The 13,087-nt window shown below is 53.3% G+C and overlaps 1 long non-coding RNA gene across 1 annotated transcript; it reads left to right on the plus strand.

The window, feature by feature from the left end:
- The first annotated feature begins 91 nt into the window (after window positions 1–91).
- LOC113965415 lies at window positions 92–5,951 on the plus strand. Its single transcript, XR_003533540.1, has 2 exons — window positions 92–970; window positions 1,836–5,951. It is a non-coding gene; the product is annotated as an uncharacterized LOC113965415 (long non-coding RNA).
- Window positions 5,952–13,087: the final 7,136 nt, after the last annotated feature.

A 13,087-nucleotide genomic window follows, 5' to 3' on the forward strand; every position in this document is an offset into this window, starting at 1 on the left:
GTGTCGCGCGTCCCCGCGCCCGGGCCACCGCGGGCCTGGAGGCGGCTCCGCTGCGTGACGGGCGGCGGCCGCAGCCAACGACGGCCCCTGACGTCACGGCCTCGCCGTTCGGACGGGTGGCGTCACAGGGGGCGGGTGGGAGCGCGGCCGCTCCGCCTGCCGGACCCTGCTCGGGCACGGCCCCAGCCCGGGGGCCGAGGGTGCGCCCGGGGCAGGGTGCGCGGGGATGGCACTGACCTGGGCCGCTGGTCCCTCTGTGCCCGCGATACCGGGGCACGGCCACCGTCCCGGGGCAGCCCCGGCGCCGCGTGCCCCTGGCGTCCCGCCAAGTCAGCTGCCCGGCCGGTCCCGCCGGGAAGGAGGAGCCGGCTGGGGGGACAGCTGGGGTGACTCAGCGCTTTGTCGGGGCGGGGGACGTGACGGGGCGCAGCCCTGCCAGACCGGCGGGCACAGGTCCCGGCCAGGAGCCTGAGCCGCCTGGCACCACTGTGGCACCGGCAGCCGGGACCGGCGGCCACCCCGAGCACCAGGGTACCCAGGCATCCAGAGAACCGGAGGCCTGCACTGGGAAGCTCGTTGTGGACTTTTCACCTGCATGACCCCTGCACAGGCAGCTGCTGCAGAGGGGCTGTACTCACCCATCCTCAGCATCCTGGGTGGTCTCACCTGGGGACACTCACCTGCACCCGTGAGTGTGTCCTGGCCACGGAGATCCATGATTCCCTCTTGCTGTCTGGATGGGAGAAGGAGGGAGCTTGATCTCTCTGCAGGAAGGCCTCTTGGACCCTCTGCCACTCCAGCATCACAGCTAGGATATCTTCCTCACCTCCCATAAATCCCTAGCTGGGAAGCCTGGCAGGATGGAAAGGCCTGGATGTTGAGACAGGACATTCCCAGTGCTCCTCAGAGACCAGTTTCAGGACAGTCATCCCTGAGAAGTGCCTTTCCCAGCCATGATCTGTGGGCCTGGGTGAGCACTAGGATGTGTGAAATGCCAAGGGCATCATCTCCTGTGTCAAGGGCATTGCCCTCACCAAGGCATGGGAGATCTGTCTCCTGCCATCAGACAGCACTTGATGATTTCCTTGAGCAATGGCTTGGAGTATTCCCTTCCATTGGGGATTTTTTTCCTGCATGCCACTGCAGCACTGTCCCCCTGTACCTGCCTGCCCAGGAGCAGGAAGTGGGTTCCCTGGCGGGTTGCCTCTGACCAGAGTGTCCTCACTGGCTACCAGGGGCTCTGATTTGGCCCATCTGCCCAGCAATAGGTGCAGAGCTGGCATGGACACTAGATGGTGCCACAGGCTGTTTCACAGGGACCCCATCCTGCTGCTGGGAAGGTGTGGAGATGCCACCAGGACCCAGCCCTTGGCACCTTGCTTTGCTTTCCCTGGCTTTTGCAGCTGATGTGGGGACAAGGAAACCCCAGAGTTTACAGGTCTCAGCACACTCTGTGCCCACCAGCGGGGAGGCCTTCATGCTGCAAAAGGAGAGGAATCCACATGCTGGCTGGGACTTTGGAGCCAGGGGAACACATTGCTGATGCCTTCATGGCATCAACAATTTTCCCCCACCCTTCAGATCAGGATATGGAGTGAGAAGGGCTAACAACTCCCTAACGTCCTTAGGGGATGTGGTGCAGAGTTGGGCAGTAGCTGGTGCTGGTAGGATAGAGGATGTGGTGCCAACCAAACCTCGCCCCACAGCTGCCACAGTCACTCCCCTGCTCAAACCTGACAGCAGCCACAGAGAAGCAGCCCATCACCCACCAGTGCCTCACACAGAGTGTACACCTTCAGCCACAGCACCCTGGCCTCTTTTCCCTTTCCTCCTAGGTCTGCCTGAAGTCCTGATGCACCAACCTGCCAGCCTGGCTCACACCAGCTTCAAACCCCGCACAGGCATCCTGAGTGTGTCTCAAGAAGATCCTTATTTCTTTACAAATTCTGGAGGTCACTGTGTTGCAAGCTTGTTTTCACCTCTCCAGTCTCAAAAATGCTCATGAAATACTCTTGAGGTTTTCTGAGAAAAGAGGTTTCGGGTGAGCAAAGCAGGACCCCAAAGGACCAAATTTTTTTATCCTGGTTTACCCAATCTCTCAGGAAGCCAGCAAAATTGCACTATAAACCTGTGCTATATTATTATGCAAACCACAAATTAAGAGATATATGTTTTTCAGCGCTGCACGACATTGCAGCTTTTGATTTCCACAGGAAAACATAAACCTTTTCACAGCCTCATCAAAACTGGCAGTTATGTACTGCAAAATTGTATTCTTGGCAATTTTTGAGCTGTGGAGTGAAGTGCTCAATAAGTGGTGTGGCCACTGCTCCCCTCATCACATGCAGCTGTCTTCCTTCCTCTTCTCCCTGCTCCCCAAGGGAAGGTGCCCTTTCCTTGCAGTGGAGCTGCAGCAGAAAAGGAGCGGGAGCCAGAGCCAGTGGGATGGAGGGAGAAAGGGCTGAGCAGAGCAAGACAGGCTCCTGTGTGCCATTTCTGTGTCACCTTCCTCTGTCTGCCCGCTCCGAGGACAGTCAGCAGCAGCCATGGCCATGGTCCCCATCTCTGGGCATGGCCACAGGGTCAGTGCAGCCCCCAGAAAGGGGGTCAGTGGGAGCTCCAGGGTTTGCTCACCCAAGAAAGGGCTGCACCAGGGTGGGGATCCCCAAGTGCAGGGGACTGATGAGGACTTCACTTGAGCAGGGCACCCATTTTTAAAATCCACATTTTTTCTTTTGCCCTCAGTTCTGCTATCTCATTGAAAGAGCCCTGCCCAGCTTCCCTGACTTCCCTGCACAGTCAATTTCTTCACATCTTTGTGTTTGTTATGCTCCTAGTGTTTGTCTCAGTGGCCAAGCTCTCAGCCACCTGCCCATCTCTTCCTAATTCATTTCTTGTCCTAGCTGGCTGTTCTAGAATTTTACCTTCTAGACGCTGGGGAGAATCCAGGGAGGCAAAGTCATGCAACTGCTTTTAGTTTGCATAGCAGGACAGAGAAGTGAGAAACAGCAAAGTCAGGGTGACTTTCGTTCAAGTAGGGTGATGACATTGGGCCAGATTTAGCAATGTGACAGATCCAGGCTGTGCATCCCAGGCTCTGCCTTGCAGGAGTGCTCGCCTGCGCTTACAATGGGGCTGCTGCCCCAGCCAAAACCCAGGCAAAACTGAGGTGCTTGCAGATTTTAAATCAACAGAGTCAGAGGCTGGCAGAGATGTCAGATGCCCATGACTAAATAAGTTAGCCATGATAAGCAGGCTCACAGGCCCAGGAAGCAGCTGAGCCTCATGGCAGCGGGGTTTCACCCCTATCCCTGGCACGTGGTTGGTGACAGGGTGGGCTGGATAAGCCTCCGGTTCACAGGAGCAGGACACTCCAAACCCACCCATGGTGGGGCTGGAGGCTGCATGGTCTGGATTGGATCCAAAGGTGATGAGAGAGGAAGGATAATGAAAAGACTGATACCACACTCCCCCTCCAAAGGCTGGAGAGCCCTTCAGCTGCAGAGGGAGAAGAATCTGCAGCTGACACTGGACAGGAAGGGATTTTACTGTGAACCAAAACCTGATTTCACTCATGCACACCAACACATCCATGCCCACACACTTCCAAGCACCAAGACCCTCCTGTCCATCTGGCCTGGCCAGGATTTTCCACAGAGCCTGGTAGGACTGGGATCACAGGCTGTCTGGTCCTCACCGTTCCCTCCAGCTACATGGCCAACCTTGGCCTATTGACTTCCTACTAGGCATGTCTCAAAGGCAAAAAACAAGCCAAGCAAGGGCAAATAAAAAAAGGAGATAAAGCTAACACATTTGCATGAGAAGAAAGCAAGAAAAGGCAAAAAAGAATGCCAGTAAACAGCCTTCTGCTCTTTTCCACAGCCCTCGGTGCGTAAATACCAGTGCAACAATGCAACAAGTGCTGTGGATGAAATGGAGAAGGCTGCAGTTTGGATGCCATCTGTAACAAATCAGCATGTAAAGTGTCATCTGTTAATATCAACAGTTTCAATTCATCAGGCCCACACTGAGAGCATTAATGGACTTAACTGAGGGTCTTATTGAGCTGCTGATGGCAATTTTTAATAGAGCTAGGAAAACTGGGGTAATTCCAAAGAACTGAGAACAGAAATCACCTTGATCATTAAGAAAATAAACCAGTTGGCCCAGAAAACTCTAGATTACTGATAATACAGGAAAAAAAAAGAAGAAATAATTTTGATTCTATCAGGAGAGAATTAAATACTGAAAAATGCATTTAGTACTGATAGCCTTGTCTCAGGGAAGGCAGGTATTGCTATGCAAACTTATCAGTATCTGCAACACAATTACATGTCTGGCTGATTCAGATCAACACCGCTGGTATGATATCCTCACTTGGAAGCTGGCAGGAGATAATGATAACAGTATTTGCATAAATCACGATATTGCTGCAAAGAGGGATGGAACAATTGGTGTTCCCTGTCCACAAAAGAAGGAAGTTCTTAGCTGCTGATGATGGTCTTTCCCAGTCTACTTTTTGTGTTGCCCCTGAATATTTATCTCAGGCCTGTTTGTATTCCTGCATTGCACCAGAGGGATCAATAGCAAAGGTGTGTTTGTTAGCCAAGGCTATATTGCCGAGGACCTTCGCGGGGGGGGATCCCCAGGGGTCGGTACAAGGCCCACAGTGATAAGAAATGTTTACTAGGAAAAATTTGGGATAATGCTAAACTTGGTGGGGTAGTAGCTAGTGAAGAGGATGATTAACTCTCAGGGATGGTTTAGAATTCCCCGATTAAAAGGCTACATTGTAGCAAAATTTGCTTTAAGTAATTCATTTGAGAATTTGTAGGAAGGGGCAGTCTTGTCATTTATTACTCTGCACACCCACTTGCCACCCTCACACTTTATCAGCGGCGGTCTGGGATTCACTTCAACACCATTGATTAAACCATCGAAGCCGGCAGTGCTTGGCATGGATCTCTGCAGAAGCCCAGCAGCTCCTGGCTGATGATTCACTGTTGCCAACCAGCATTTTGGTTCCCCAGGTTGCCTCGCTAGGCACCACACTGACAGTGCTGCTCACTTCCCAGGACACCCTCCTCACAGCAAGCCAGTTACATCCCTGCCTTTTCTCCTGAGCAGACCTATCATCTTGAAAACTGAAACCATGCTTGTTTGGCAAGAAGGTCTTCCATGCTAATCAGCACCTGTTAAGGATGCTGAGGGTGCCCCAACATATGCAGGAGTCCTTGGTGCCTGGCTCTTGCCAGACTTTGCATCCTCCTGCCTGGGAGGTGGTAAAGCCCCTCCTGGCTGTGTCCAATTATGGGCTATTAAGTGGCAGAATGAGAACCACACTGTCCAAGCCACGCCATCTCAGGGAAGGGCACAGCAGCCCCAATGTGCACAGGGTGCCTGTAGATGCCTTGTCCTAATGAGGAGAGGCCTGGAAACTTGGCAGACTGGGGCTCCTAAGATCTTGCAACAGAGAAATTCTGCCAAATAGCTGTTATTTCACATGCGCAGCTTCTCATCATCTGACTTAACTCTGCTAGGAAGCTCTCAGATATGTGTTTGAGCCAGGCATCCTCAAGATGCCCATTGAACACAAGCTCTCAGCCCAGTAACCTGAGGCCGTTGACTCCCAGCACTCAGGCTCTGGGAGGAGCAGGGAGGACAGCCCTGGTTTCGCAATACTGCACTCTCTCTGCACACAAACAGCTCTGGGCAGGAGCACCCTGGGAGCCATTACCCAGCTGAGTTATTAAATGCATCTTTTATCGCATTAACTGTTTCCCTCTGACATCCACCAGCGCTTGGCCAGATGCCAGCACCTCCTTTCCACTTTTAACAGCCCTACAGCAATCCCCTAGACTCCAGCCTAGTTTCTCCATGTGCAGCTCTGATCTTGGTGTGCCCTCAGGCCAACAAGCTGTTTGCATTCAATACCACCAACTTCCATGTGCTTGCAGATATCCGTCCAGCCATGGGATGCTTTCCAAAGACCAGGGTAGAGCAGAGCCATTGGCAAGACACGCCTGTACCAGGAATCGTTTACTTTCCCAGTGGATGCTGAACTGCCCACCTGGCAGTGGTTTATCTACCTCGAAGGAGTGGGTGCACCTGCAGAGCTGCCCTGTGTGAATCCGCTGTGTCCCCTCCACTGCCCAGGGTGAGATGTGTGCTCCTGGGAGCGGGGGAAGCAATGGCTGCCTCTTGCCCCATCACTGCCAGCTCACACGGGCACGCTCTGTGGCATTGCAACAGAGCTGACCACAGCTTTGTTGCAATTCTGAGAACTTGTAAGACAGGAAGGCCTAAAGGGCTGGGAATGAAGACATCACCGTGCCTACATTTCTGTCTGGGGCATGCAGGGCCCTTCTGCCTCATGGGATAACCCATGTCCCTCCAGGAGCTCCTACCATTACACAACCTTACAGAATGCATTGCACTTCTGTTTCCAGCTATTCCTACGCTGTATGTGCCATTGCCAGCTCTGAGAGCTGCTGAAGAAGAGGAGAAGCATTACTGGCCACACCACACTCAGCAGTCCCTGAGATCACGGGTTACGGGGGGGAGGAACACCTCAGCAGGCTCAACCCCTCGTCACCTGCCTGGAGGCAGCTTGTTCACACCAGGCATGCTCAGAGCTCTGACATGAAGTCACTGCAATTAGACAGCTGCGGTTTTATTTTGCTCCTGTGGGTGTGTAGCTGCCTTTCCCAGGACATGAGGAAAGGCAGGTGACACTGGCAGCCAGGGCAGCTGGCTCTGAGCCAGGGAGGCTGCTCACCCGGGACTGCTGTGCCCGAGAAAGAGCTAGTCACAGCTCGTCCAACAGCCCCTTTTAGCCTCCCAGGTTGGGGCTCAGCAAGCAGGACTGCCCATGTCCCTGGGAGTGCCTCCCTGCTCTTGCCCTGTGATTCAGGGCTTAGGACTGTAGCGAGATCTGGAATTAGCTTTATTGTTCCTGTACTGAGGCACACGCTCTGGGCAATGCAGCAGGCGTTGCACAATTGACTTCATTATATCTGAACCAGCAATTATGCTGCTGTTGCTCAGCTCCAGCAGAGAAAACTTCTGTCAGATCACTACTGTGCCCTACATCCCAGCAGGTCTCTAGGAGTAAATGCCACACTTGGGTTATTGAAGATGTTCGGTGATGAAGATCCCTTGGCCCTAAGGCAATTATGCTTCACTACCCTTACAGCAGGCCTTAAACATGCGTCTTCTTTCCCTGAGCATGCAAAACAGTTAATCCTCTTTCTATCCGTGTCTACCTTAAATATATTTTAAGACCTTTATTGAGTCTCTGCTTGGTCTTCTGGTAGTCCCCATTCCTTCAGGCTTTCATTACAGCCCATGACATCTCGCCTTCCAGTCACCCTTGTTTCTCTTCTCTGGATCATCTCCACCTTATCCAGATGAAGGATGAGGTACTACTCAGAGGGCCCTTTCTGACCTTTTCAAGGCATGCGTATATTAAGGAATGGCAAAGGGAGCGTTTTCTGCCCACCTCCATGCTGTGCTAGAACTTTTCAGGGTAGCAAAGTATGTCCCAAATCCTGCCATATTAGAACTGCAGCAGCACTCAGACATACAATTCTGGGCCATCACTAAGAGCCAGCTGGGCTTTAGGGACCCTGCACAATGGCTCAGTGGGATACTGCTGGAGCAGTTAGCATCACAAGGACCTTGTTTGAATTCACAATATCTGCAATATGCAGTCAAGCCCCAAGCTTTCAACAGACCTATTAGTTTCACCAACCAACGTTCTTCTGACTTGTACTAACGCAGAGCAGCCACTGCTGGCGAGCAAACTGCACAGGGCACTGATGGGCTGGAGGTGCATGCTGGCTTCTCCAACTCCCCGCCTGACCACGCTGCTAAGAGGATTATGAGCAGAACAACTGTGTGAGGATGGAGTGAGGGATAAGCAGGGCAAGCACAGATGCAACATCTTTGTGAAGCTCCTGACTGAGGTTAAAGATGCAGACAGGGGCTCTGTTCCTGAAACACCCCTCATAATCTTGTGTTTGCTGTAAAGGCTGGGCTTAAAGTGGAGGGCACTGGGCTTCCTTGCTAGACCCACAGCACAGCTGTGCTCTTTTCTACCTTCCCAAGAAAGCCATATCCCCAAACTGCCCTGTGACACTGTTTGCTCTGCCTGGAACAGGCTGGGTGGAACTGAGATCTGAAAAGTTGGAACAATAGTTTGGGATTTCCTCAGCAGAGAGTGCAGAGAACTGGGGTGTGGATGGGAGGTACCAGGCTGGGCTCTGAACCCAACTCCTCCCCACTTTCAGGTCTGGATGCTTTAGGTGTGGCAGTCTTTAACATACTTCTTGAAGACAGCTGTGTGAGAGGCTTTGTTTGGGTAACTGCAGGCTGTGCTGACAGGGGTTCCTGTACCAGCAGGTACCTGTCAAGATCTGGCTGGTTCCCGAGAGTGGCAAGTAGGGGCTTTCCCCTGCAGTGGGCAAGGCTCTGCCCCTCGGGTATCTTCAATCTGTTTTTCCCATCCTTCAATAAAGAGATGGTTGAATTCTGACTTTATAGCCTAGAATTTGCCTTGCTTGCTTTTTGTACCTCTCTGGTTGCTGATGCAGAGTCCAACCATGTTCTGCACAATGATGAAAATGTTTCCTGAGCAATTCTGGCAATCTTGTGATTTCTAATGTGGTCTGAAAACATTTGTAGGGTCTTCTTAGATGTGTGGGTTACATCTCTGTAAGAGAGGGGTTGCCTCAGGACAAATCCAGTCAGAGTGAGCTCAGCCTCTGCTGTGTGCTTGCAGGCTGCTGCTACCAGCATCTGGCAGGCTGCTGAGCAGTTAGGCACTGACAAGATGCAGACGATTGGTGCTCCCTGGATTTAGCCAGATGTTCTTAAGCATTTCAAAAAAGCTTAGACATCTGTTTGGACATTTCAGATCAGAGGCACACGGGGATGCACAGCTCCAAATGACTCATGGCTCTCTTGTCAGTCAGTGCTGCTCTGATCGTCCAACAAAACAGCATCTGAGTGGGTATTTTCACTGTTGAACATGCATTTGCAGCAACAACAAATCAGGGATATTTCACCCTCAGCTCTCTACCAGAATGGTATGTAAACAGTTCCAGGCATTTCTTGGAGAAGTATAACATCATTTTACACCCCTGGGTGCCCCAGATTTTCATACAAATGTTCAGAATTTGGGTGAAGTGTGCAAGCCTTCACGGACAAACCGTGGCCTCAAGCTGTGTGGCCACCTGAGATACTGCTTGCTGCCTAGCTCAACACTTGTGCTTCCAACCACTACTGCAAAGCGTTGTGTTAAAAATGCCCCAGAATTAATTGGCACCGTGGAATTAAGAAGGGTGCTAGGACACACCCAGTCAGAAGTGATGCCTTGACATCCACCATGCATTTCAATGAACACCTTGGCAAAGATTTTCACAGAGAAAGATGATACCATTGCTCCTTTTCACTCCAATTAACTTCTGGGTTCAAATTTTGATGCCTCAGTGCTACCAATTACTCTCTCACTCTCATGGACTGTCTGCATCAGCATGGTCTGTGTTATCTAGTGATCTCTGAGGTCACTCAAAGGACATTTATACCGGGGGAGGCATTTCCAGAGTTATCTAGTCACCACAGCATCCTGTGCATGTTCAGCAGCACTCAAAACCTGGGTCACCTCTGTGGAAAAAAAACTCAACATTTTCCCACCAGCTTGATTAAACCCATTCTGATCCTTTGGTTCAGCCATTTCTACAGGTCTCAAAAAATGCGTTGCTTAGACACCGGCACAGGCTTCTCAGCAGTACTCTTGCTTTCAGTCACTTTATACATGCTCATCAGTGAAGGTGACACTTTTCAGGTGACTCAGGCACAAAGAAAGGCCATTGTGGGTGGATAATTTAGGTCCAGCTTTCAACTTTCAGATCAACTGACAGCAACTTTCAGTGAAAACTCATTAAATCACAGCGCTCAGGCAGAGGCAGGACTGGTTCTGCACCATAGTGGATGCTGCGAGCATTTTGGAGGGGGTAGGACATGTTATTCATTGTAGTAAAGCCAGACATCACTGAAGTCACTGCAGACTCCAATAAACCCCGTCCAAAGTCCTTCATGCTCTCCCCATCCCCTCACCATTCCTTTCATAAAGCTTTGTGAAATCATATCAAAACTGGGGAGGCAGTGGAGAACCAGGCTGGAGAAGAAGCCCTTCAGCAGGCAGGGCTTTCAGACACAGCCCTGGGGCACAACAGTCCTTGATGCAAGGGACAGGACAGAGTTCTCTTGCTTTTTTTTCCCACTGATCTCCAAAGAGGTCAGGAAAACATGTTCTCATCTCTAAAGAGTATCCTCTGCCCATGTTTCCTCCAGAAATTCTCCCAGATGTTTTTTGGAGGCTTTGGGTGGCTGGCAGAGACCTGGTTCTGTGCTTGTCCAGGGATCACATCAGCACTTACACCCACCAGGAGGGAAGACCTGGGCCAGATTCTTTCTTGGCTTTCCTGCCTCAGCCCCCAGAGTCTCTCTGGGTTAGTGCCTGGATAGCGGCCAGAAGGGCACTAAGCTGGAAGGTGCCGTCTCTGCTCTTCAACAGAAGCCCCTCTGCCAAGACCGGCAAGCGTAGCAAGGCCAACATTTATGGCCCTTTCCTCGAGGGGATCCCCGGGTCTCCCGTGCTCCGGTCAGGGGATGCTTCTTCCCGATGGCCCAACCCATGCACCCCACCGGCTATCGGACAGCACAGCCCCGTCTATGCAAATCTATGCAAATATGAGCAATGCTCGCAAATCTATGCAAGCGTGTGGGGCCGTTTCGGGCGGGGCGGCCCGCCCCGGAGCGCCGGTGCCGCCCCCGGTATAAGGCGGTGGCAGCGCCGCCGTCTCGGGGCGCGGAGCTGCGGCAGCCCGGGGACAGGCAGGTCGTGCGGCAGAGGCGGCATCATGGTGAGTGCCGGCCCCGGCTGCTCCCTCCCTCTGGTCCCACGAGTGCTCCCGGGAGCGGGGGAACCCCGGCGGGACCGTCCTCGGAGCGGGCTGCGGTCCCCGTGGCTTCCCAGGAGGGCTCTGCCGGGAGCCCAGAGGTGCGGGCAGCTTGCCGGCAGGAGTGCCCGCCGTGCTTGCCCTGCCTTTCCCTGGCTTCAGCCACTTTCTGAGCTGCTCCCTCTCCGGCTCTCAGCAGCCTCCCTCCTTTGAGCATCCCCTTGTACCCGTGGCAAGGAGGTCCCCTACGAGCCCCGCCGTGTTTGGAGACCGGCGCTCGGGCAGACTCTCTCACCACTCTTTCCTCTCCGACTTTTAATGGTGTCGGTTCCTGCCTATGTCCCGCGGTACCATCCCCGGCTGCGCGGAGCCAGCCCCCCACGCTGCCGACCCACAGCTGAGCCGTGGCAGGAAGCTGTGGCTTCCTTCACCCACTGCCCTGCTTCAAGGGTGGGCATCACTGTGGGTGGGCTTCCGGGCTGCCCTGCCGCCGTGGTCCTACGGCGAGCTCTGGCTCCTAAGCTCTCCATATGCCCTGGAGAGTATCTCTGCCCCAAGGTTCCCTAGGCACCCTGCCTGCTGTCCTGCGGGCCCATGCTCCCAGCCCTTCCTGTGCCAGACCTTGCCGTGAAGAAGGCAGTCTGCTGGCTGGTGACCAGCACTGCTGCTTGCTGGTGCTGCTGGGCTCTGCCCAGCATGCTGTCAGTGCTGGGTCCCACAGAGCCAGTCCTGGCTGCTGCATGTTGGTGGGATGAAGTGCAGTGAGCAGCATAACCCTCTGCACCCCCACACTAATTTGCAAGGTCCTTGGCCAGGAAGGAGTCCTTTCTCATCTCTTCTTTCTTGAGGTGCTTGTAGTTGTGCCAAGTGTTTTCTGTGTCCTTCTGCAGAGAATCCTGGAGGACTTACTTCAGGACTTAAGTCCTCAGGACTTACCCTTGGCTCCTTGTGTTACACAACCTTTATGGACCTGCTGGGAGGGATAAGCGATGGTACTGCTTTGCTGGTACTTGCACCTCAGCTTTGGGAAAGGTGGGAAGATGGGCTTCTGTCTCTCACTATGGGTATCAAGGGCTTATTTTTCTGTCATTCCTCACTGTCACTGCTGCCTCTGAAATGCAGCACTGAAAGCACTCTAGATGCAGAGAGCCAGGACTTGCTGCATCCTGTGAAACTTCCTTGGATGGCAGTCACTGCCCTGCTCCTAAGTGCAAAATGGCTGGTTCCACCGGCTTCCTGCCAGCTGACTCACACTGGGGCACTCATGACTCTGGAAATCCGGTTTGATTTCGATGCTCCTCTGCCTCAGTTGTGCCTGATGACGCATCCAAATCCTTGGCAACAGCAGGTCTAAGGCACTGAATATTTTGGTTCTTGTTCAAAGGATTGCAGGCTCTGGGGTGCCTCACCTGAAGGGAGTGAGGCTGCAGGGCCCTCCTCAGCCTGTCTTCTCCTGAGGAACCTGAGACTGCCCTCAAAGCTGTAATCTAGGTGACCCTCCCTGCTCAGCCCTTTGGTTCAGTTAAGAAGTGCAGCTAATGCTTCCTCCTCCTCCAGAGCTAATTTAGGGAAGCTGAGCCTCAGAACATGGCAACCATTCATGGCTGCAAATCCCCACCCTTGCTGGGCACCCATCCTCAGTGCCATCACCTCCTCAGCTCCCAGCGCCTGGGTAGTGCTCTGCCATCTCAGCCTCCAGCCCTGTTGTTGGAATAGCAACAGGGGCTGTGCAAGCTGATGCAGGGCCCCAGCCCTTAAGCCATGTGGATGTTTGCGCAATGGAGAAGATGCTCACGGCATACTTCCCAGGGCTGTGGGTGGGGGCAGTCCAGGGAATCGGTGGCCTGGTATCCTGGGCTCCAGCAGATGGATCTCCATCTCCTTGGGGCAGCGAGGTGGTCAGTGCAGTGATGAGAGGCAGAGCACCAGATCTGGGAGACCACAGTTGATTGGGATGGACACAGGACACCCAGGCACCAGGGCAGTGTGGCTTGCCCAAACTGACAAGGGCCCAGGCTGCCCTGTCTGAGCTGTGCAGCACCTGCAGTGATTGCATTTCTGGTCTCTGCTGGGATGTGACCCTGCCTCCCCCTCCCCAGCGCGAGTGCATCTCCGTCCACGTC

Source organism: Neopelma chrysocephalum, unplaced genomic scaffold (genome assembly GCF_003984885.1).
Source record: "Neopelma chrysocephalum unplaced genomic scaffold, ASM398488v2 Primary Assembly neopelma1_44, whole genome shotgun sequence".
NCBI classification, from domain to species: domain Eukaryota; kingdom Metazoa; phylum Chordata; class Aves; order Passeriformes; family Pipridae; genus Neopelma; species Neopelma chrysocephalum.